Source organism: Phalangium opilio, unplaced genomic scaffold (genome assembly GCF_054372755.1).
Source record: "Phalangium opilio isolate 3A_F unplaced genomic scaffold, DU_Popi_V2 ptg000017l_1, whole genome shotgun sequence".
Taxonomy (NCBI): domain Eukaryota; kingdom Metazoa; phylum Arthropoda; class Arachnida; order Opiliones; family Phalangiidae; genus Phalangium; species Phalangium opilio.
Window position 1 is genome coordinate 1,547,124 of NW_028324151.1, and position 22,014 is coordinate 1,569,137.

General features: G+C 38.7%; 1 protein-coding gene across 1 annotated transcript in view; it reads right to left on the bottom strand.

Annotated features, from left to right (window-relative positions):
* Positions 1–22,014, bottom strand: part of LOC149702303 (pikachurin-like) — a 37,038-nt gene that overhangs the window by 10,877 nt on the left and 4,147 nt on the right. The gene's annotated exons all lie outside the window — the stretch shown is intronic.

Consider the following 22,014-nt stretch of genomic DNA (forward strand, 5'->3'; position numbering starts at 1 on the left):
ATAAACTTAAACACTTGTCAAATATTTGACTGGTTCCCATCCTAAATTAAATAAAGAAACCGAAGCGTAAAAATTAAGTACTAAATTAACTTTCCTGTCAAGTATAATAATACCAATTTGCTATTATAATCTTGTCTTATGTCTAGACGACAGAAAATTGAGTAAAGGAATAGTAAATACAAGTTTCCTTGAAGATCTAAACAATTTTAGGAACTTAACTTATGATGCACCTTAAAATTGCAGGAATTGTAAATAAAAGTTTTCGTGTCCTATATAGAGCTGGGACCTAAACAATTTTAGTAATTTAACTTTTGATGTACCTGAAAATTGCGTAACGCATTTTGCAATTTTCGCACCAATCGAGCAATTTAAAGAGGAAATGAAATGTAAAGAATACTCGAAAGAAATCGTAAAAGACCAAAATTGAAACCGATTCGATTCAATCAAGTTTCTCAGTTCGACCAAAAAGAACCGAACTCATTCTAGCTGTAAAATACCTTCTCTATCTATAGGCGGTTTTTCACAGTCGTAAGCTTTAAGTTTCCGAGATTTTTGCCAGAGTTGGAGGAAGTCGAAACTACCTTATAAATCAAAGTCTACTCGAGTCTAGACGTATATAAAGAAACATAGGGAACGGGGAACGTCAATAAAGAAGACCATACGGCAACTTTAAGTAAGAAGAACAGGTCCAGCCAGCGAACCCAGTGAAGATTGAAGCCATTACTGATATAAGGAGAAAGTCAAGATCTCCCCCTTCCATCCAAAATACGAACAAGATGCTCAATATCGAAATAAAAGTTTACCCTACATCAGTACTGACACGTAAGTGACGTATGGAATTGCAGTTATTGCACAACATGCGCCGGAAACCATTGCATTGCCATTTTATTTTAGATTAACAAACTGAAACTTTGGAATTAAGATGCGGTTGAAATCAGTTAGGGAAACATTTTTCAACAACTGATTTCATATATTACCATATGACAATTTTGAAAGAATTAACTTGACTAATTCTAACATTTCCAGTCACTAACATGGATCTTATAAACCCTAATAAAGGTAAGATTCGAATTTCAATTTCACAACTCTATAAACCTACAGTAGCTTGGGGTGGATGTAAAAATTAGTATCAGTACTATTTCTAGTATATCAAGGTTACTTTATAATACTATAAAAACACCACGACATCCGATGAAAAAGTACAATTTTCACGAACCTTAATTATTACAGCGTAGCTAAAAACGTGGGAGGCGAGGGAGTGTATATATATATAGAGATGGTTAGGCCTTTGAGAATCTCTCTCTCTCTCTTTGGTCCAAAACCCAAGTCGATATAGTTTATAGCCGTTAGGAAAAAGGAGTCTACAACTTGATCAATCACTAGCGAAATCGATTCATTTCTAATTGAATCCCGGTATAGAAAACTCCCCGAAGAAGAAAAAGGGGGGGGGGCAAAAAGTGGGCAAGAAGATCGAGCCCGTGAAGTAGGAAGAGAAAAACGAATTACTCTTATCGACCGTGTTTCGGGTAAAGCTTCGTAATTAAGCCCCAACTCCCTAATAGCAACCTCCATGCAGGTACCTGTACATGTATCCCATAGCGCTTGCTTCCCTGTTGTTTGTCATATAATTTCGAAAGGCCCATAAAGACCATAAAGACTTTTCATTCGGAAGGAACCATTTTTTAAATTGAATTTTGAAAGTAAATTCATCTTCGATCGAAGTAATTGGTTGGTAGGAAGCGAACCCATCAAGGTATATCCATTGTCAGGGACAGGGTACACGGGCTACCGTCTCCTTCAACAGCCTGACCTCAACAGTGGTTAACATCGCTACAGTGTTTCCTAGTACAGTCCCGTGAAGGGATATTAACGCTGTTTTTCTAGTGGTATTTAAAACGTGACTAAGTGCCTGTCTCGTTATAAGGTTAATTTGGACCTAGGGCCAATTAGCAACCGCTCTTCTGGCCATTTTGAGTTAAATGTAGATTACCTTGTTGAAAATGCTGCTGACAAAATGTGGTGCGCGTTAATTGGGTTTAACTTAATCTAGCGTTGTAAATATCAATTAAAAACCAAAATGCTAAAATATAAGGCCTAAATTAACAAATTGGCGGGAAAAACTAATGTCACGCGCTTTAACAATTTTTTGGCGGGAATAATTAATGTCACGTTGTTTATGAGCGTATTAAGACTTGGTTTTTCAGTATTGCAAAGGTCCCAACTGTTTTATTTCATCTTAAAAAACGTGAAATAGATTTTAAGAGTGAATAAATTAAAGTTTAATCCCTTCTTTGAGCCCTGAATCTTAAATCAGTCGGGAAAGTTCCCGAAATAATTTTGCGCGAGTCAAATAATCAATTCTACGGCCGAGCGAAGCCATACAATTTTCAACAGCTAGACGAGAGAGGTTAGGTACGCGTACCATGATGTATAAGTACTCGTGTTTTTAAAATTTTATCCAACAAGTCTGCTTGCAGCTTTAAACAGAAGACTTATAATGCCTCTATATCAATTATTTAAGGGCCTCTCTCGTATTATTTTAATTTTAAGGGTTAAAAACAGTATTATCGATTAGTAATAAATAATATTTTTCGATTTAAACGGTAACCCTTAGGGCAAAATATGAAACAACATTTTCGACTTGAAATCCTGCAAAGAAAAATGTCCCTTAAATTGTGAAAGACATTTCAAAAACACCCTGTATACTATACGTATATTACAAATGACATTGAGTGAAGACGTTGCAAAAACTCCATTAGAATTTGACCCATTTTCCTTGCTCATCTAATCAAGTTAGTTAATTCAATTCCCATAGCAATCGTATCGTACAGTCAGCTGAAATTCGCCAAGGAATTTCGTCCAATTACAATTTGTCTCGGACAATTTGACAAATGCCTCAGAGTCATTTCATTTGTGGTAGAGAAATTTAAAACCTATTTCGCAACTTTTGGTAGACGAGTTTTCTAGACGAGAACTCTAGATCGACGTGAGAGTTATAACCACCGACGATCTAGTTTAATCCCAACACGACAGAGATAAGTCCATTGGCACGGACAGTGATTGATTATAAGATTGTCAAAAATACACTCTTCCTTATATCTAAGACGAATCGCTACTGCTCTGCTCTTTGTAGAAAGTATAGTACCATAAGTTTATAAGATACGTTCCATATAAGTTTGTCACTGGTTACAAACTGGAGCTTGTTATGAAGTGACGTAGGTCATAGATTCTTGTAAAGCGACGCTTGGTGAGGCGCACTCAAAGGCTTAGTACAGACTTAATAGGAATAGTGTCATACTTATGGTACACATATCTTATAAACTTATGATAGAACTATAATGAACGGAGCGGAAAATTAAAAAATAATAAGCTCCCATTATTATCATTAAAACTATGTTAATCATCAAACAAGTTTATAATTAATCGAAAATTACAGTCGATCAATAACAAAGGCTTTTTTTTCTACGATCAAGGCACGTGTATAGAATTAAAAGTGAAGATACGCAGGAGTGCGTGAAAGTTAACTGTAGTTCCCAGTATGATGTAAAAGACGTACTCCAACTCAGTATCGATTTCCATCTCTCTACCTAATTTGGGTGCACCAACCAATCAGTTCTATAGCTTAATATCAGGTTATCTTCCATTATTTTCTCTAACACCAAAATGGCGCTCCTTACTCGTTGTTAACACTCAGCTATTTCAATCTCCCATTGCTATAAAGCGCATTCTTCGTCTAATGAACTTCGTACACCAAACGGGTTAACGTAGAGTTTCATTAAATTCTTTCAGCTAAGCCTTTGCGGGACTTTCAAGAAAAAGAGAAAAAGGAAAGCAAGTAAGCAAAGGGAGCAAGCTGGAAATTAATGTAAGGTTAAGCTTATACGTCCATTAGAATTTGACCCTAGCTTAATCCATCTTGAGAGCGACTGGGAGAGTTTGTTTGTTGGCTCCGCAATGCTGCATGCGTGGAAAGGGGTTTGCATAGTTATTCCTCTTTCTTTTTTAGGTAAGACTAAAAGAATTCCCTTGGGAATAGAACTTCTCTAAAATAAAGTCCAAACTAAACAACAGAAAGAAAGAATGAAAAGAGAAAGTGAGAACTGCACGATGAAAGTTTGGAATTTTGATGATTTCAAAACGGAAGTGGCGTTTGCCAACCCAAAGTCCCGGTCCCCATTTCCTCGTCGAAATAAGCAAAGAAAAAAAGAAAAACCCTAGCTAGCCTGGCTGGGCTTCATTGATTTTTCGGGGTCGTAGTACGACCCGGACCAACCGAGGTTGACACCAAGGCTACACCGCCAACTCCACCCAGTTTCAGTCCTATAGGTGTAGTCTCCTTCTCCCTTTCATCGGCGACAATATAACCTGAAACCGAAGCTAATTGCTTAGGACGAAGATCCGCTGGCGACGGTGAATAGCAGCGGATTAGGTAAACTATATACGGGGGTTTAATGTTTTGGCATTGTTTTAGCCGGGGGTTTTTTTTATACCTCCATTCGATTTTTGACAATGTAAAAAAAGGATGTTCGATTGACACTGGTACAGGATGTACAAGGGTGTTACGGTCCACGTTTTGACTAGATAACTTTGAAATACACTCCCTGGCAAGCTAATACGCTAATTGATTTTTTCTTTTTCACTTTATTCCGTAGCCATTTACTCTAGAGCTATGTTAAATCAACTCAGTACCCCACGCAGGTACGTAGCTGTATTATTGGATAGTCTGGCTATAACCATGGACTTTTTAGATCTAAAGAGGACTAGCAAAGGAGTACATTTTATAAGCTAAGCATCAACGCATTTATCTGGTTTAATAGACCATTTCGATGACATAACAAAGAGGGAAAGATACCAGGTTAAGTGTGTACAGATCCTTTTTTACGTCAAAAAGATTTATGTTTGTCCAAACCTATCCTTACATTTTTTGCAAAAACATTTTACGTTTGACCCCTATCTTTTTACCTTCGCTTATTGGACACCTAGCGATATCCTAAAAACAAGAAAGAAGATAGGCCTAGAAGAAAAGAGAAGAATCAATAATTTTTTGTTGATCTTTAAATAAAAAACCAAAAAAAATGTCGGTGAAGAGAAGCTTGTTGTCGCGAATTGTCTCTCGAGGTCCTGGGTATATACAGACGGTAATCGAAGGCGAGTTACGTGTCCAAAGGATTTTCGTCAAATTGCCCTTGAGCAAAGTAAAAACAGGCCCTGATCGCCAGGAAACTTTTGATGGCGAGAGAGAGAGAGAGAGATCGGTAAGATTGATCAAATAGACTTAGACATCGGAATCACTTTGCTACGTATATAAATATACAGTTTGGCAATAGCTGAGAGAAAAATCATACACGGAGTTAGGACACGCGTTATTTAATACGACCCTAAGCTTTTGGGGCTATTATTTTTATAAGCCTTTGCTGATAACGCGAAAATGGTCTAACCCCAACCAAGTACGTCACCTCTTCAAACTCGGTTCAAGTTACGAGGGTCAATAAACGTTAAGGTTTAGGACCGTTCAAAGGTCTAATGAAATATATACGACCCTCACCGTTGAATTCGTGGATGTTATTGTAAGATAAGGATTTGTTAGGGTCGATTTGGGGGTCGGGTTACCCCCGTCTTCTTCTACCAAAGACGGTGAGTGTCCCTTTGTCAAAGCTGCTAGTCCGCATTTTGATAACAAATAAGAAATGGAAGGGTGTAAGCGGACGACAGTAGCCTTAGGTGACGTCACACTTAAGGCTTCTGAGATAGCTCTAATAGGTTTAAAGACTTCACGATTCCTTTAAGAAATCTCAGCGTTGTATACCCCAATATCTCCATCTATACTTGAACGGGCGGGAACTATAGTTTCTCTCTCATTTTTTTTCTGGCCCATGTGCACCGAATTTTGGAAAAAGAAAGAAAAGACGCGGTGGTCCATACTCCATAGATGCGTGGATATCGTTTAAAGGCTAAGCTATAGCATTGATTCTCGGGGCTCAAACAAGCGGCGAACTCGCGGGAGATCCAGGGCTGCTCTCTTAAGCTTAGCCGCGTTAAAATCGATACGGGAACCATCGAACCCGATACGATAAACGAACCCTCGCTCGCGTAATACTACATTTTTACGACGTCGATACCGAACAAAATTAACCGGAAGTGCAAGTGGACCCTTCGAGTCAAGTTCTAAATTCATTAAGCTCATTTGTGGTGGTCAAACTATACAGGTGTAGTCTGTAGCGAAACAAAATTTTCAGATTCAAATTCCCCAACCTTTAAGGCTTATTTTTGTATACCCTAACCGATCAAAGTATGTCAGGGCTCTCTGGGACGTATGGGGCAACCCTTCATCTCAAAACAGGACCCCAACCCTACTTCCGGTTAATATACTTTCCCTCATGCCAAAGATTGTGGAGGCGAAAGGCAAGATATAGCGACGACCTTTTAAAGCCTAATCGCCAACGTATGTTCCCGAAGTCCAAGCCAAACTGACCCAGATTTCCCCCGCCCCCTATCCCCATGAACCCCCCCCCTCCGGTATCATACACTCAATGTAAACCCCCAGCCGCCAGATCCGTCCGCCTAATGACCATTTGGATTTTGAAGAGGCCTTCACTTTCCTCGCTTCTTCTTTTGGCCCCTGATCGTTCTCGAGGAGCTTCTCCTTCCAATTTTTTTTCATCATCCCTTTAAACAAAACTAAGATTTCTGGTCGTATATAAACCCTCTCAAAGCAAGCAAGCAAGAGCGCCGATCCTTTTTTAAAGAAGGAAGGGGAGTTCTCTTAGATAGACCGATAAATCAGCTTTAAAAGTTTCAACCTCCATCCTGATCCAAGCTGCGGATATTTATCGGCATGCATCCACTGGGTTCCCCCCTTTCAAACATAACTTTCGTTTTTCCGTTCCCAGAAAAAATATAACCAGTGGGTTTTTTTTTAAATGAATACTCGACAAAATCCCACTTCTACATTTTGACCGATATACAAGAGACTCGTGTATGAAATATTAGCATAAAAAGTACAGGAAGATAACGACATAATAAAGCATAAGTTTATAAGATATGTTCCTTCCATAAGTATGACACTTCGTAACGCTGGAGACTTACAGCTCAAGATAACTAGTTCGAGAACGACAACGCGAGAATTGAAGTCCTACACTCAGTGGTTAATTTTGCATGCAGGACTTCTTCCATCTAGGTCCTATTTAGTCTGCATCACCAAGCCTTTGATAGCCACGCCTCACCAGGCGTCTTCGCTTTACCTCGAATCTATGATCTTCCTCACTCACTTCATGACAAGCTCCAGTTTCTAAGTTACCAGTGACAAACTTATGGTGAACATATCTTATGACCTTATGATAAACCTTACGAAAATCACGCTTTAATTGTAGCCATTAAATTTATCTATTTTCCCAAGTTTTTCTATGGAAATTATACCGCCACTTTTAAGCTATGATTCTTTTATAGTTTAATCGATAAATTGTATTTGATAATAAATAAAAAAGACCACAGTATGAATCTTACTGTAGGATAGAAGGAAAAACACTGCACGAGAAAGGAATGAATAAAGTGAATAATAATTTTTATGTAACGTACAAAAGAATACAGGAAGAAAAATAGGCAATAAAGTAAATACGTGCGCGCGTGCTAAATAATGCTACGAAGATAAATTAGTACGTGACCAGACTTTCAAAGGCCGAATCTTCAATCAAGAACAAATAAACTTCCAGGACACCAACCAACTTTGAAACGTCGTAACTCCCCCAAAACAAAACCAAACTCTAAATTCCTTTAGGATATCATAGTCCAACTCTTTATCTAACCAACGATACTAAATACTAGGGGTTACGTTAATCCGTGACTGAGAAAAAACGCCTTGAATGAAAAAGTAATTTTCATCGAGGAAAAATTGTTAACCAACTTTAAAAATTCACAACTCCCGTTAAACTAAACGCATTTCGAAATTCCTTAAGGGGCGTGATAGTCCAACTCTTAATCTATCCAATGATACCAAATACTTGGGGTTGCGTTAAACAGGGGACCGAGCAAATAATATATTCTTGAGGAAGTCTGCATGGTACGTCCTCGCGTTACATTTGTTTATGGTTCAACTTAAGCAACTCGCTGAAGCGGACGGAGTAGCAGTTCCAAAGTGCTTAATATTTGTAGCTCGTCGTCTATACTTTGTTTTGTAAGGAAAATGTATGCGCATTTGTTTTTATCATTCTCGCCTTTTCTTTTCATTGTTTATTCGCGATGCATTTATGAAATATACTTGGCTAAATTTGGATGATATTTCCTTTGATCGTCGAAGAACAAAGCGAATGTTGTCCCTCGGGTACGAGTGGAGAACTTCCCTATATACGTTTTCCCCGCATAAACAAACCAGCCTTTCTTCATTGTGGTATATTACAGTACGTCTTTTCCCAGCTTCAATTCGCGCCATCGCGTACTAAATATCAATATATTGCATAGTATCAAATGCAAATGTAAGCGGCAGAAAGTAGGACTTTACTTGAAGCGGTAAAGACAAGGTCCCCTTGCAAACTCACTGTAAAACACTCTGTATATTTTTGTTGGACCAGAGACAACGTAAGCTCTCGGTAATTTCTATTTGCATTTGATAGTATATAAGCGTACGAAGACACCAAAGGGTATCTACATATTCATGTAAGAGAATGGCGCAAAGTCCACTAGCATAGTCGTATAGAAAAATTTAAATTTTAACGAAAGAGCGCTAAAGCCGAGCCGCGACTGGAGAATAAACTTAAAACGCAAAAGTATCTCGGTAATTAATAAAACCCCCGGCTTTGAATTCCGAATTCCTAGAGCCTTTGGTTAGCAGGTGTTCATCAAACGGAATCTCGCAAATTATTAAAACCTTGTTTAAGAGGGCCATCGGTTCCCCAAAGAGTAGAGTAACTTAAAAGTTTGTCTTATCTTATATTTATATGAAATTCATTGGTTCAGATATTTTGCTACATTGTTGCCTAAAGACCAGGATATTGGATTGGTAATTTTCCCAAAAGTAGGCCAAAACATGCATACAGAATACAATAATATAATTTGGGTATTCAAGGGGGAAAAGGCATTAATTTTTGTCGGCTCCGTTCAGTCAAGGGTAAGGAAGAGCCATTAATAAAATGAGGAGATATTGTCTAAAAATCAAGATAGTCTCCATCCAGTTGATTTAACAGGGACAGTGTCAAATTTTTCATTCGTTTTTCCTTCTTAGCCATCAATTTCTTTTTCTCTATTTTATTGGAAAATCTTATTATTTTTATCCAATCGGAGAGAATCCTTCGTCGAGTCTTTCCGGGGCCCGAAGACGGTATTAGTTATCGCATCCATCCAATCTTTTTACATTAATCAGTTTTTCCAGCCCCCCTTCCACCCCCCGTTCTTCCATTCCATGACGTATAACCAAGCTTCTCTTTTTAAAAAATGTCCACGTAAATGGTTTGGAAATTTGAACATGTTCACGAGTGAGTGTTCCGTCAATGTTTAAGTAAATACGTACGTAATAAATATTTGATTTCTTAATATCGATATAATTTGATTGTCTCCGTATAAAGTTCAAAGGGTAAGTGACCTTTTAACCTTTTGATGAGTCCCACGTAAATCGTAACGGAAACTCTACTAGAATATTCGATATCTTAATACATATATTAATTACCTCTTCAAGCGCTGTCTTTGCATTACGAAAGGCCAAATCATGCGTGACCCTTTAACCTTTGGCCCCTCGTACACGAAGCAAGGGAGAAACTTAACCTAACCTAATCAGTCAATACTACCTGATAAACGTTTGTACACAATCAATGTAGGGCAAATCACAACTGAACCATGCACCCTATTTTAAACACGTTTCTGTGCAACATGGACTGCGCAGGAAATAGGGGAATGAATTACCATACTTGTGGCATTTACCTTTCACCCAAAACTATACCGACTACATCCTTGAAATACTAAAAATAAATTTTCGATATGTCGCCTGAAACCTTTAAACTTTATTCTCTATCTCCTTTCCTTTCCTTTAGTAGTTGTTCCTTAATTACTTCTTCGTGATCCGAGGTCATTCTTCGAGAAGAGACATCAGACGTCGTCTCTTCTCGCTACTTACAGGAGGAAGTTCCTAGAGAATCTTAGGCCTTGGCTAAGAGTTGAAGGAAAGGAAAGGATAGAAAACCAAGGAAACCTCGAAAATATAGGCCTTGGGCCAAAAACGAAATAAAAGTCGGCGAGGTAGTATAGTGAAAAGTGTTAGAACTTTCTACAAAATAAAAAGTGATTGCGGCGAATGGATCTCTCTCTCTCTGTGTTGGGTTAGAGCGTACTTTTAGACCACCAACACTGAGCTCTAGCTTCGATCGCGTGCCGACAAAGTTAGTTTCTTTGCCTTTATCACGGATCTTAAACCCTACTCTATTGGGGATGGGAGAACTCGCCATACAAAAGCCACTGTATTAAGATTGGCCTTTACTACAGTAAGTACATCAAAGTCATACTAAATTCACAGTATTTATTCTAGTATATCAAGAAATTAATTTAATTAAGTACTGGGAAGTAAATGAAATCAATTTATTCCTCTAAGTTCGTTGCGTCCTAGCTCCGTTTGTAAAAAATAAAATACTTCTTTAATTTCTGGTCCTCTTTAGAATTAAAGTCCCTGTCCTTATTTACTTCTTTAGAGAAATAAGACTGGATGGAGATATTGCCACTCCTTATACTCCTCGTGTTTATACTCTATAGTGTAGGAATGTCTCGAGCTTTTCAAGTCAAATTTAAACAAGATGGCCGATGACCTCGAGCTTAAGAATAAAAGAACTTAGGTTCACGCGCAATTTTGAGTAAAGGCGCGCGCGCTACAACATGGCACGTGATACTTGAGTGAGAGTTTCCTATACTGTTTACTTCAATCGGGGAATCTTTATAGTTAGGCCTTGGGAGGAGGAAATTGCATCTCCGTTTGACGAGAAGCAGAAGTGTTAGAAATCCTAGACTAGTGACTAGTGGTACGTGTCTTGGAAAACTATATATCTCGATACATTCGGGGGCTAATATGGAGCGTGTGTTACGAAAGGGGTGTCAAATATCGTTAGTTCCCCCTTCGTCCTTGGCTCTTCGAAACTGTCAACAACACTTAGAAGATTTCTATTCATTTACTCGTAAAGTTTAAACTAACTTTGGTTAGAAACTTCGTAGTAAGTTTCTCTAGATCATGTTTAGACGAAACGATTGAACGGTTTCGGAATACGGTAAACGATGTTCTGAAGATTGATAGGTGTATAAGGTCCTTCAATTAGAAACTGACTTGAAATTTCAACTCGAATCTCTGCCACTAAACCAAACCAAAGTAGGTCTCGCGTATTTTGTCAATTTAACAAAATGAATTTGACAAACTATCAAAAACCCATCATTTGTGAAGCGAGTCCCCCTACATAACGTACCATTACCGCCGTAAATAACAAACCAGAAGAGAACGAGTGTACGTACTAATGATTTTCAAAAGTGAAAAAGGCCTATTCGCCGTTTCATTTTAGTTTAGGGTTTTTGGCGCGACTATTAACTTTTGTTAGAACAAGTAGTAGTCAAATATAAATGTCAGAACATAAACTGGGGAGAAATTGTTGAGTGGATCGCGTGCGCGGCTCTTAGGAAACTAGAGAGGGGCTTTTCGAGTTAAACGAGTTAACGTTTCTGTTAAAACACGAAATCTCAACTATACACCGATATTTCTCAAAGAGGTTTATGGCAACGGACGATTCCTAGGCTACACAGCGGACTAAAAATACTACGTAAAAGCGTTTTCTCCCATTACCATTACGAGAAAGACTATATCATGTACTCGCCCAAGTTAAATTATACTCATCTAAGTTCGTATCTTAACAATAACGCGAAAGGGTAATACGCGCAACTTATAAACCCAAGTGGAAGATGGGAAAAGTGGGGGAGCGCGTGCTTTGTGCACGTGCAAAAATAGATAACAACGGAACGGTACACGAGCGAGCGAGGAAGACAACCTGATAAGACTCTTTTGAGTTCTCATAAACTTAGAGAAGTGTTATTAACGTATGACAGTAAGGTTGTAGACCTGTAGGAATGATAGTAGTAACGTTGGGCGCATTTTGAAAACTGGCTAGCGAAAAGAGATAGCCGGGTGGGCTATTGCCTTGCACGAAAGTAAAGTGCGTCTAACGGTATCTCGAGAGTGGAAAAAGAAACGTACATAGGTAAAAGTATTAAGGGGGGTGCAGGGCGTATACCTTTGGTGTATAGGATATATGTGGCCCCGAGTACACTTTTCGAGCTTTACGTATTTTATGACAGACTATTAGAGTGACACCGTAAGAAAAGCGGTAGAGGGCCGGAGCGGGGGAGGCCGTAGAGCGTGCTAAGGCTGGGGGGATTGCCGAGCCGATGTATGGACGGCTACAGATAAAAGGCCAGCGATATTAGTATGGCCTACGCACGAATCGATCGATACGAAATACTCTCTCCTCTTTGCAAAAGACCAAAACTACATAGACCATTTAAAGTCCGCAAGGACTAACGACTGATGATTCGTACAACTGTTTGCAGGCACCCTGCGCGTTCAGTGCACATACCGAAGACATTGTTTATATAGAAGTAACCGTGGGATCGGTTTGCCAAGCTGAACGCCGTCAATAACACATCCTACTCTTAAAATTCCTTAGTTAGTTATGGCCTTCAACTTCCGGAAACAATTAGACATATCTTCACTGTTTCAGGCTACATATCTCTCTCGTCCTAGCAAAAGGCATAAGCGAAGTAAACGTAACCATATCTTGAGAATGGTAGAGTTTCAACGGATGTGTAGCTAGTCCTACCGGGTGTAAATAGTCTTTGTTGAAAGCGCCAGGCAGCCAGCAACCAAGCGTACCGACAGTGTCTCGAGTCTCATCTTGGCTTCGGTTTAGCGCCAACGACACGAAGCCTCTTTAGAGTATAGTCTGATAAGAATTCGTCGTTACCTATGGGGGTGTATTTTCGCCATCCCATAAGTACCTGTAGTTCGCGGTTGAGATGCGATGGATGATATATACCAACATATCCTTTTTGGATAGGTGCGATATAATGAACGTCTTCGAGGCAAGAGGGAAACCCAAAATGTTACAAATGATAATCTATAGAAATCTAACCTTTGACCCGGCTGATAAAAGTCACGGTAACCTGGAGACAATATACGGATGGTTGTAATGGATATTTAGGAATACGTTCCTATAAATCCTGAAGCTTGTAAAAGCACCCCAAGTCGTTAGAGCAAATAAAAAATCGCGTACTATCATATCAAGTTTTCATCTTAAAATCGTACCAAGCTTTTCGTTAAATCCTTCAAGAGGAAAGATAACGCAGTCAGGCTTTGTACTTGGTAAAATTTCAATGTGAAAATTACCAAAATTATGGCGTATATTAACTTACAGTTGATGGTCTAAGTCCCCCGGATTCATTTCATAGTGGCTTAAGTCTACCCAAATTTAAATGGTAAAAACTGGCAAACCAAGAAGCTCAATGACTATGGTTTAGGCGCAAATCCACTGCATGGATAAGGGATGTGGTTTTCGACGTGGTAAGGTGTGCTCCCCGGTACGTACCATCAATGCATTATTCCTTCCATCATCTAAGAAGGAGCGGGGCCCCAAGTTCTAGGCATACAGCTAGACGTTTTTTTTTTTCTTAGGCGTGTTTGTAGGGACAAGAAGTAAGGCGCTAATGACCGTAGAACACGAAGTATAGGACAAAGTCTTTGGGGGGCGAATAGCTATCGCGATGTTTTCCATATTAGCGGGGGCTTCGACCCTAGCTCTTTATGCTTTATTTATTTCGCCGCGCTCGCGGTTATTATCAACTTTCTTATTCCTTTCCTCGAAAAGTTTTGGTCATTAAACACTTTGACAAGGCACTAAAGACGACGCGGGAAAATCGAAAAGCAACTTTGGGTAAAGTATAAGGATATGTTTAGGGTTTAAAATTAGGTTATACCTATAGTTAGGAGGACTCTCGGATAAGTTAATGGAGCTCTTCCCATAAATGACGTCCTGCGTGCTTTGGAAATTTGAGGATGACGACGCTTCCGTGACGAAATAACAAATTGGGTTATAAAAGGGTTACTTAAATGACGTCACACTTTTGTTATTTGAGAATGACGATGTTTTACCATGACGTAAGTACAAAAGGATTACAAATAGGGTTTGAAATGGTCAAAGGATTCCTCTCATTATTAATTACAACATTATATTCTTAAATGAGGAACTGTATTGTTTCTGGTACTTCAAGGTCATACAAAATTAATTAACCTCTAAGTAATTACTGTAAAGGTAGGCAGGAGTAAATGCAATGATAAAAAAAATAATTTCCTTGTTGGTCCTCTTAGCAAATACGAAGTCCTTGCATGCTAGCGTTGTTGAATTACATTCATCAATGAGGGAGAGTTATACGAATACACGATTGTCGATAATTTCCTACGGAGAAGCCACACGCTGCAGGGGTCGGGGTGGTGAAGGTGAACCACCACCATCACGCGTACAAGAGTCTGACATACCACGCAATAAGTCGAGATCCAATTCCAAGGGAACAATGAGGGTCCCCTCCGCTTATACTATTTTCGATGCGCAGCTGCCACTGACCCAACGTAATCTTCCAAATATATACAACACTACTTTTTCTTTTACGAGATTTAACGCCGCGTATCAATCCGCATACCTATTGTAACACTGGGTACCCTGTGCAAAGGCCTAAGAGCTTACAGGTGCTTATGTCATATCCATAAAAGGAGGGTTCTACTCCCAGGGTTTGCAGGGGGAGGGGGTGAGTTCGCAACTGGTTGAGAGCGCAAAATATAATGCCTGAACAGGAAACGGCGGTGCTGAGTTACACCTAGTGTAAATATTAGAGTTTGGTCTCAAACTCGTTCAAGGAAGTACGTACGTCTTCGAGATCTCTCAAAGTTTGTTTCCTCCACGAGAAAGAAAAAGAAAGGAGTGATCGAGTATTCTATGTGTAAACACAATGAAAATTCATGAAATTTGATAGGGCTCTTGAGATATCTCAGTTACACTCTTGCTAAAGGGGATATCTACACCATTTTCTTACGGCCTTTAACTACCTTCCAAGGATGTAATTACGTACTCTCAGTACTTATTACGTTTTAGAGCTAATAAGGAAAATTGCTTTTAAAATTATCTCAGGGCTTACTTCCTCACTTTCTGTTACTTCTATTTGCCACAGCTAATAACCAAGCACTCTTTACAAAACACGAAGTGGGTGGGTACCATTACACCCAAATTGTCACGTGACTACAACCCCTAACATAATCAGTTAACGAACTGAACGGGAATTTCACAAAAGGCGAATACCCAGCCAAGCAAGCAATCAAGCAAGGCCCGTTTTTCTCGTAATAGTCTAATAGTGTTCCGCTCTTATTTGTAGCACGGGGTAATAATGTCGTCCTGCACATTAGCTACCAATCCGGGACCCCCCGCCGCCGACGGGGAAATAGGAAGTGACTCATGAACTGTTACGAGCCAGCCGGGAGTGCGGAAAAAAGTCAACTCTAAGCCTAACGATGTGGATTTTGTAATATTAGAAAAATCGGTTTTGTAGGTACATGTTAGATGTCTTTAAGAGTGTTTTCATCGGTTTTGGTGTTTGTAGCCGGAATCGATGGCTTTTTATATGTATTACGGGAAAGCAAACATAAAGGGGATTGGTACCTAATGTATTTTCCCATAGCCCCTGTAGAAATGTTGCTCCTGCCGCACACCTGTGCTCAGGGAAAATCCAGCATACAGGCGCCATAATAAAATATTTAAAATTATTTTTTAATATATAAAATAAAAACAACCTTAGGCACGTGGTTTGTTAACTCTGATTGCTTTTGCGAAAGACTTAAAAATATATAGGCCTACCTTTAAACAAGTCAATTAAACTAAACTACACTAATTCGCGGTGTAATTCGTGTCACGCGGTCACCAACCACAACACAAGTACAACTGGTACATGCAACTTATTTTTCATTAATTTTCTCCCCATTTTTGTTCCCGTAAACTGTTTTAATATTGTTGTATTTCGAGTAATGTTTCACTAATGTAACCAACCGTTTTGCGACGTTTCTTGTTCCTAACTCAATGATCGAGGCCTTGGATACTCGCCACCTAATTCGGTACCATCCCGGGTATAAACATTCTCGTATTAAAATGGCAAATGCGATACCCCTCCAGTTGAGCATTACACGCACGAGCGTCCGTTCTATTTAGCGCGGGCTCTGATGATTTTTTTCTTCTTATTTAGCTCGAAAATAACCGTTAATGGATTGCCCGGCCTAAACAAGCGAGCGAGAATTGAATAAAACAACAATTTCATTCGGTTGGGATAGAATCAAGCTATTTGTTGTACGTAAGCACGTCCCGGAAAACGGGTCTCTCGTCAAAACGTGACGAAGACGGTCACGTAAAATAAAAATGTATTAATCTGTCGGAATATCTATTGATTACATTACATAAATATAATTAAATAGGTAACAATCTGCCTTTTAATATAATAATAATAATAATAATAGTATAAAAATTCTCGTATTAGAGATAAGTACTTCAACCGAACTACACAATGGGTGTACGGTGAGATTAGGTTAGGTTAGGTTAGGTTTGGCTCAAGTTTCGCAAGAAATCAAAATTAAATTTGAAATAGTGCAAAATCTATTGGCTATATAAATTATATTTGTAATATTACTATAAAAAAACAATGTTATGTATTGAAAATTAAACCATATGGTTTTAAGAATCGACCGTATTTCCTATTGCTGCAACTCGCCAAAACATATTTCAAACGGAATACACACAGGGTGGAACGGATCAGATTGAGCGAATGTCGTTCTTCAACGTTCAAAATCCGAAGCGTCCTATTTATTTCAAGGTTTAAAAGCAGCGTCGTATTTCTGACAGTTATCATAACGATTTCTCTTCTTTTCGGCGCAATCCAGCACCACTCAAAATCAGAGAGGAATTCGTCTGATCCGTTTCACCCTGTTTGTCGCTTTAATTAGAATGTGCCCCGAACATAAATGGCTTCAACGAGGCGACTAAATTCGTAGGCGTATCGTAAGTTGGAGAAGGGTGGCAAGCCAATAATAGGACGCTCGATTAGACACGCTTAGTTCGAATCTCGCGTACACGAACGGGAATTAATGAAATAAAAATATCATCGTGTTGACGCGAGGCGAACCTCGATATCACTCATTGGAAATCCAAACACTAATTCCAATCAATAATTTAGAGTTAATAGAGGAGGGCAACGGAAGGCCAACTAAAACGCCACCTCACCCGACGCCGGCCGTGTCCGACGGATAAGACAAGAGAGAGAGAGAGAGAGAGAGAGAGAGAGCGAGAGAGAGAGAGCGAGAGAGAGAGAGAGCGAGAGAGAGAGAGCGAGAGAGAGAGAGAGCGAGAGAGAGAGCGTTAGAGCGTTGCCAAATACTAATGCCTCTAGATGTTCACCTTATCTAATCAAAACTGGCAACTTGTTATATTTCTTTTTGACTCGCGTAATTCCGGATTAGCATACTGTAACGCGAAAAGCCGAAGCTCATCACGTGACAAGCTTAAATAAAGCTTACTCCGGCTAATTTCAAATTAACCTATTGACAAAGGTTAATAGAAATGAAAGAAAGAAAGTAAGACGCGAGGAACAAGAAGGGCCAACGAAAATAATATAAGCTATTTACTGCCTATTTCCCAATAACCTAAAATATCATTTCTAACACATTCCCAGATCAATTACTATCTCACTGTATGTACTTCAGTCCTCCCTTTTTTGAACACCCTGTATAATATTAAAATAGAGCAATCACTGATCGGTTGACTCAAGATGGTAGAGGGAGACTGACTTTGCGTGATTGGCTTTTATCATAGCTCTGGCAAACGGAGATTGCGGCTTGCTGTATGTGTATGTGTGTGTTTGGACGAGGAACGCTTGGAATGTCACTGAAGCAGCTAGCGGCCAGAGAGCGTAGCGTGGTAGTTGTAGTAGCATAAGTTTATAAGATATCTTCCATAAGTATAACACTTATGCTAGAGACTTACAGATGGAAGCGAGAATTGAAGTCCTACACTCGGTGGTTAATTTTACATGCAGGACTTCCATCTAGGTCCTATTTAATCTGCATTACTAAGCCTTTGACAACGCCCAACCAGGTGTCTTCGCTTTACCCTGAATCATGACCTACATCACTCACTTCAAAATTACAAGCTCCAGTTTCTAAGTTACCAGCGACAAACTTATGTATGGAACATATCTTATGAACTTATGGTGGTAGTAGTATGATAATAACTTCTCTATTTGAACGTTAGGAGGAGCTTTAGTTAATTCGGCGTAGCGTAGCTTCGTTATTAAATATGTAAATAAGAGAGAATCTTCGTAAAGCACGCGTCATGCTAATTTCCAAATATCGCTCTCCTTGCCTTTTCCCCCAGTACCACCAAAATGGCGTTGAGTTTCATCCTAGGCTAATGGTTTTCGCCAAAACCCCTAATTATTAAAGTAGGGCTCCGCCCGCGTTGCTAAATTGTTTTTATATTAATTTATTCCATCTTAGCCGCTATATACTAAAGTCCAAGTGCTAGCCGAGACATTAAGTTTTTATTGCTCATAACGTAACCGCCTAGAAAATATATTCAGCACTTTTAAGAGCTTTACTAAATATATTTCACGCGTATGGATGGTAATTTTCACAGTTGCAAGTCTAAAATGATTATTTTAAACTTTATCAGAGATCCGGTTGACGTATAGTTAGGGTCAAGTACTTTGTACCATTAGAAAGAGGACACCTCCATCTACCACTTAATAAAAACTTTTCCCCTTAACTTAGAAATTGGCAGAGCTCTGGCGTCCATGTTTTGTTCCCAGTGCCATGGGGGTCTAAGATAAACTGATTTCAGTAAAACCTTAAAAACTCAAGCTATGAATGACGTAGGCGCGAGTACTTGGCACCATTGGAAAGAGGAGAATTTAGTCTATCAAAAGAGTTTATCCCTTTAGCTTTCAAATAACCAACCCGAGTTCTGAAGTCCCAAAGATTATATTTCCAAAGTTGGTCTAATGGTCTGGCATATGACCTTTAATTTATTCCACTCTTAAAATAGTTTAGTAAAGTATGTAAGCACCACCAAGAAGTAGAAGAAAAATAAGAAGATTTTTATCTATTTTTCTTATCTTAGAGAGAGAGAGAACGGTCAAAGAATGGAGATGACATTGTTTAATTATTAAATCTTCAAGCGTATTAACATCTGCACGGGTGGGTGGTGGAACGTTTCGGCCTCTCTCTGCATGGGCGATGGGCTTCGTGGAAATACAGCTGTCTGACCCACTTTCCTAAAATATATAGTGCAACGAGCGAGCGAGCGAGTACATTTTTAAAAATATAGTCCACTCAGGCAAAGAGTAAACTTGGTATTTCCGAAAATATTTCATATTCTATCTCGTTAAACTGGAAGAAGACCATTTCACACACATTTTAACACTCTTTCTTAGCAAAGTCATTTACTTTCGCGTAGAAATTAATTAATTACTGTTTGCCTAGAGAATTTCCGGTTTAGCGAGTAAACTAAAAAGATATAGTTTAGTTAGAATTTAGGCCTTCATTGCGGTTTAACGGAAGTTCGTTCATATTGGGATGGAGAAAATTGACCTTATCTTTTTGGTTATTTTACTTAATTACTCGGGACCTGATTGTTGTAACCCCAATTATTTAGTATCATTGGAAAGGGGACAAATAGGACTATAACATACTCAAAGGACGTCCCTGTATCTCTAATAGAACCAGAGTTCTGACACGTCAAAGTGTGGGTTGCAATAGATGCTAAGTTATTGCAACCCATTAATTCCTTGACCCATGCTTCAAACTGACCCAACATTCGCAACTAAACGGCTCCAGAATTCTGATAATCAAAGTTAGACTCTAGGGACACTGTCTGATTCGAAGAAAACCTAACCTACGTTGAAATTTAATTTGACAAATTCTAAAATTGACTTTTCTTAATTGGTAGAGAAAAAATAAAAATTATATTTTGAGATTTCTTAACCAAATAATGACATTAAGCCACTCGAGCGTTTTGTCTTGTTCGTTCCACTTTAGGAGGGGGGGGGGAGGAGGGAAGATCTCTGAATTAAAATTAAAAAGCACCTCTAGACAAATTAATTTATCTCGAAATTAAATTCAGAGTATTAGAGTCTAGATCGCGACACATAAGAGTCACTCGAGACTAAGGATTATGAAATGAAGAGTGTTAGCTACCATCCTTTGTTAATAATATCGGATAAGACTGAAACGAGAGAGAATAAAGGACCGATAATAATCTCTGGAATAAAGGTAAAAATAAGCTTCCATTAACAGCAGCGGAGACAAGATTTAAAATTGATTTTCCAGTTTCGCTTATCCAAAGCGGTACATTGAGATGCGGGCCGGGGGTTTAAAGTTTCAAAATAGCATGACCCAGTAACCTATTTACGTTTTACATTACGGCGGAAAGATACCAATAAATCCAAGAATTCCTTGGCTGGTACATCATTAATTATTCAACGAAATATAAGTAATATATCTACTCGTAAGTACGCCGCGCAATTTCAATTTATGTGTACAAAATATTCGAGTAAACTCTGATTAAGATGATAGTCCTAAGGGATTTCCCATCAGTGACAGTCTGAAGTCATTATCCCCAATTTTATAGGTAGAAAAGTCAGAAATAATGTTGGTGGTATCAATAAATGACTAGTACCATGAACCATAAGTTTATAAGTGATATGTTCCTTTTATAAGTATGACACTACCTATGCTTCGTAATGCTACTGAGAAACTCACAGCTCGAGCTAGTTAGAGAATCGACTACATTCGGTAGTTAATTTTACAGGACTTCCATCTACGTCCTATTTAGTCTGTTGTAAGCCTTTGACAGCTGTGCCTCACCAGGCGTCGCTTTACCTCGAATCTATGACATACGTCACTCACTTCACGACAAGCTCCAGTTTGTAACCAGTGACAAACTTATGGAACATACCTTACGAACTTATATATGCCATAGTAGGAAAATTACCGAACTAATATGAAATTCTATAAAATTTAGTACAATTTCAAAATCCCTGAATTTGCTATAGGCATTATGCCAAACTTAAACTTTTCCCCGATCTCGAATCTCCACAGAACTTGCTAATTTCCCTAGTGACTTGCATCTCTTACGGAACCATAGACAACTATACCGTTGGATAAATTAAATAGGCGACTAATATCAAATTTAAATACACATTGGACTATTCATTGTTATAATGAAACCCAAAATAAACTTTTAACAATAGGTTCTGATCTATTTTGAGATGCATGCACAGCGAAACTTCTGACTTAATGGTATACCAAGAACTGGCATTTAGGCAAAGGTTAACCATTTGCCAATATGTCTAGTACCGCCTCTTGCGTGGGGATGAAATGTTCTTTCTATAACTATTGATTTTATCTGTTGGTATCAAGAACTCCCCCCCCCTGGTTCGCCAAAAGCCGCTTACGAAAACGTATATATTCTCATGGGAAAATTGCCAATATGTAAAACTTAAACATACATTTGATTGCAGTGTATCCTCAACTCACCAACTAAAATATATGCTATTAAATTCAAACAATATATCATTTTTTTCTTTTCCTAATCGATCTATGGCGTATAGAATGTTACGAAATTGGATATGCAAATAGAAACCACAATTTCTGCTTGAACTACGGCACTTCAGTTCGATTTCAAGTTGTTTACGCGTCACCTAATAGGCAATTGAGAGACTTAGGGTCTAAACAGTATCTTGTAAACCCACCAAATAGAAAATATGACCCCTTGACCAACATAAATTCTACGGGTTCTCATAAGGACGAAACAGGTCAATATTTGGCGACATTCACGGGGGGGGGCAATATACAGTAATCAAAATAAAATCCTTTTAAATTCAATTTCTTAAATTCAATTTCTTAAATTGTTTCTTAGAATCTAG